Source organism: Athene cunicularia (assembly GCF_003259725.1).
Source record: "Athene cunicularia isolate RWA chromosome 10 unlocalized genomic scaffold, athCun1 chr10_part1, whole genome shotgun sequence".
Lineage (NCBI taxonomy): Eukaryota > Metazoa > Chordata > Aves > Strigiformes > Strigidae > Athene > Athene cunicularia.
The window spans coordinates 1,786,464-1,791,324 of record NW_020799112.1 but is presented as its reverse complement, the minus strand read 5'-3'; positions in this window follow the sequence as shown (position 1 = coordinate 1,791,324).

Below are 4,861 nucleotides of genomic sequence, written 5' to 3'. Positions count from 1 at the left end.
AGGTAAAGAGGCGTTAACTGCTAGTACTGACATTTTAAACAATAGTTTTAATTACGTCAAGAAACAGTTCAAAGCAAGGGCCTAAGTGGAACTGCTTTTCAGTGATGAAATACACTGGGAGTGTTAACTGTCCTTACAACGTCCTACTGTATGAAGATGACTTCTTGTTACATTCATGAATGAGGTGCATTCTCTCCTTCACAATGAGCTGTTTCTTTTGCTGTAAGTACTACTTTAGAGGAGGCAATTGTAAAACCTTGCATTGTAAAGGACAATGCTAGCCTGTGATTCATCCTTGGGTTGTAAAGCTGGAGTGTTCAAACTCTTAACTTCAAGTGCTGGAGGTGCTGCAGCTCCCTGTTAAGACTGAAAGTCAGATAAACCGTTTCTGCTTATCTATTAGCTGGAAGGTTCTTCTGTAAATCTAACCTAAACTTGCTTTCCTATCGTTTTAGGCTTTTTATACCTTTTATCCATGCAATTTAGAGCGGGGTGGAAGGTGTTACATTCCCATCAGCAATTCCTTTCTGTACTTCTCCAGGTTAATTGCCATGGTCGTTCTTGCTAAGTTGTTTCCTGCCTGTTCCTGGTGCTTTTTGGAGGATTTGAAGTCACTTTTTCTGGAGTGTGATGTGTAAAACTAGATACACGTCCAGTGGGGACCAGGCCAAGATTCAGTGGAGTGGGAGGATCACTCAATGTGTCTTGCGTATGGCATTCCCATTTGCATCACAAGATAAATAGTTTCTTACAGCAACTCATGTCCTGTGGGATCGTTTATGGTGGTCGGTACTGCTACTTTGTTATTCCTTTATGGCCTAAATCAAGTAGGTCTTCAGTGTTCTTATTTAGTGGCATCTCACCTACTTCTGATGTCTTCTGCCAGTTGTCAGAAGTCCTGACTTCTCGAGCATGCAGGCCTGCTTTAGCTTGCTTTGAGTTTATCAGCTTAGGAGACCCTCTAGACCATCATCAGTCTTACTTCATTCTGTTTTCCATCTACTTGTTCGTCTACTGTATCACACAAAAACACGCACATGGTACACCAAGCTACATCAATGAGATTTTATTTCTGATTGTGAGGCTCTTGTATAGGGCAGTATTAAAAGCTTTACTAAAATTAGGAAAATGCGTCTGCTCTTTCTCCTCTAGAGTCACCTTTGGTTTTTGTTAACTTTATAGTAGGAGATCAGATTGTCACGGACAAGCTGGATCAAACCACACATAGGCAATACAGCTCGGTTCTTTCCTCCCCCAAGCTTTTCTCTGTTTTTCAGCACTCCAAGCAGATTTCTTCTGTTCCGTCTGGAGACTGAAATTGGATTGTCTGGTCTGTGATTCCACAGTCTTTCCATTTTAATGTTTTAAATATGGGCACTGCCTGCCCTTTTCCATTCACTTATATTCCACAAGTACTGCAGGAGTTGAATTAAACTCAGCAGCTTGATGCCCCCAGACTTTCCAAAGCAACCTGTTGTCTGGTTTTAGAGCTCTTCCCTGAGACTGTTTCTCACTATGATCATACTTCGTGTTGAATGACGGTGGGATCTTCTACCAGTCTTTTCTGTGCACCTGAGCTTTCTGCCCACACCAAAGTTGTGCTGAGGTTGGTTGCAGAAACCCACCAGTGCTTAAGGTGCCATTCTTGCTGCCAGAGCCAATGTGCAGATTTAGTATCTGATCCTGCATGCAGCTCATTAGATGCTTGAGGACAGCTTGTATATGTTTAGTCAAACTTCTTAAAACAAGCTGCTTATCAGTATTTCATAATGGTTGTAGTGGCTTGTAATTTTTCACAGTTAATTCTAGAATATGAAACCTAAATTCCATAAAGTTAGAGGAGGGAGAATGGCTGTTGAAACGTAACGCAGGAGTTGCCAAAGCTCCATATCAAATATAATACCCAGTTGTTGAAAGATAATTATCTGAAATGTTATTTGCTTGCCTTTAAAAATCTTACTTGATATGTTAAATCTGTTTTCGCTCTTAAGTTAAACACTTCTTTAATGTCTTCTACTGCATGGTCTTTTTTTGGTGTTGGAGGAGATTCAGTCTAAACTAAAAATAATTTCAACCTTAATTGAATGTCTGTAACTTTGTCAAAACTTGAAGGTATTTATCCCCTAGTGAGATAACTGCTGTAGACTTTTAAAAACTCACACCCCATTGGTAAGGTTGAAGCTTATTTGGGTCATCCATGTGGTTGAAGTCACCACTTAGGCACTGACGCAAGCTCATGCAAGGAGAAAGACAATAACTTTTGAAGCTGTGAAGGGTTCTTTATCGTATGGTGTCAGAAGCTGTAGATCTCTGCTATAATTAAGAATGAGAAGGTTTTTGAGAGCAAGATCAGACTTTTTTCACCATCCCTGTTCAGAATGCACCATCGTGTCAGTGTGGTAGTTCAGCTGCTGGAAGGTGCGTATGTGTGGGGGAAAGCGTGAACAGTGGGCTCTGATCCTGGGAAGCAGATGTTGAGTAAGTATGACCCCAAATGGTAGACTGTTGAAGAGCTGTAGGAGAGGAAAGCCTTTATCCTTAATGGCTTTGATGTTGAAACAGGGTAGGATAGTAGAGATTTTTGCTTTGCAGCTGCTTTTGAAGGAGGGAAGAAGAGGCATCGTGTCTGTCTTCCGTTCTTCGAAGGTGTAGTTCTAACTTGGATATGTAAGATGGAGTCTCAAGGACACAGTGATTTTATCAGCTGCGTTATCTTTTGATATCAGGTTGGAAGCCTTTTGATACATCAAAGGAAAAGCAGGGGCAGGGATGTTCTAAAAGAACAAATTTTCCTAGTGAGGAAGAAAGTGCCCAAGACAGTAGGTGGCTAGCTAAATGGATTTGCATTGTGAGACTTTTTTGTAGAGGAAAATTAGATCATAATGTCCTGTTCTGGTTTGAATAAAGCATAAAAGAAGGTCTTAGATTGCTCTAATTTGTACAGGCTTGTTTTACATTACATGTTTTAAAATGCCGCATTAACAAATCTATTGAGCCAAAGTGCTACTTAGCGTAGCTAAGTAGTTGTAGCTACTTCCTACATTTTGTGAATTATTGTTAGCTTTGAGTACACATAGGGATCATGGTAGCTTTCCCGATAGCTTGTGTGTTTGTTTGGAAACCTAAACTAAATGTATTCTCTAACAGACATATAGAAGACATGAGAAAATAAGAGGAAGGGGAATATAATGGACTAGAAAAGGGAAGGCGTGAATAGATGCAGTCAGTCCAAAATGTCAGCAGTCAAAGTGGGTGGAAAAAGAATTTCATTCTGGGAGGTTGGTAAAACTGACAAAGAATATATTTTAAATTTAAAAAGAGAAAATTGAACTTAAATGCCTAGAAAAGAGCTTGACAAGGATTTTGGCAATGCAGTAGGCTCCCAACAGACATCATGGCAGACCAAAGGCAGACTGAAATAATTCAGTGAAGGCATACAGCAGGAGTTTGAAAAAACAGATGCTTCAGTGCATTTTTAAAAACTGAGTAGATACCATATTGACTGATCATTCTTGGAGATTTTTTTTTTTTTTTCTGGCCTAGTTAGAAAAGCTTTGTGGTGGATAACTAGGATAATCTACCTTAGCAGGTTCAAATTGTAAACTTACAAGTATTTTAATTCCTCTCATATTAATTCAGAACTCCTGGTTAATGCTAAACTGTTTTAAATGCACTTGTAAATTGGAGTTCAGCTGCACTGTTTGTTTTGTTAAACTAGTGCAAGTGTTAAGCTCTTTTCTTTCCTTGATGCTAAAAATAGTATGTAATGACTGACATAAGCATTCAAAATATTACATGAATACCTTCTTGCTTGAGGAAAATCTGAAATTAATATTACAGTCCAGATCTTAAAAGAACAATAAAGGTTGCTTCAGAGTTGGTTTGGTAAATTAGGGTTGCTTGAGTTGGAAAGGAAAGGAAGGTAGGTGCCTTGATACAGGATCTGAGATTGTAAAAGACATCGTGGGACTTGGATATGGATGGGTTTGGTTTTGGTTTGTTTGGTTGGTTGATTTGTTTAAATTGTCAGTACAGTAAAGGATAATCAATAGAACTGTAGTCGAGATGTACAGAATAAATGCTATGTAGGGATTACTTTGGTCTGTGATACATAACTTTTCATGGCACTGTGCAAACTGGTCTCTTGGGCACAGGACTGACAAGATTAGCTGGTCTACTATGTGTGCAAGGATTATTTTTTTCCCCTGAATTATTGGTGGGATGAGGGTAGCCTGGTGCTAAAAGTCCATAGTGTTACAGAAGATAGACTGGTTTTAATTTCCTGTTTGAGCAGGTTAGAATCGTTGTTATGGGGAGGTAATGCAGGCTGACGGAGCAAAGAATTAGAATATCCATGTCATACAGTTTTGCAGTATGTTGTTAATCTTGTCTTCTGTGTTTCTTCAAGCAAGGGTGACAGATTTCTGTTTGTTGTAGTTAGATTGTTGATTTCTGCTTGAGGTATTTTAACCTGTCTATACAGATAGTTTACTTAAAGCAGCCTTTTGCAGGGAATTTAGTATTATTTCATCCTCTCTCCTTTGCTTTCAGCATCCAAGGTTGCAGGCAGCTGACTCCCACTCTCACATTTTATAGTATTACATATGCGTATGATTTTTATAGAAGTGTGATGGCATTAATTGACATTTTGGGGGTCTAGTTTGAAATGCGAAGAACTTATATTGCAGTACATAGCTTGAAACGTTTCTTAGCTCTGGACTGATTCTTACTCTGTGCAGTGCAGTGTAACCTTTATTTAGAAAGGGGAGGGTATAGCAGGAAAGGTTTGAAAACTATTCCAGTGAGATTTGAGGAGAGTTAAGATGTTGAGATCAAACAAAGACAGGAATAAATGACACGG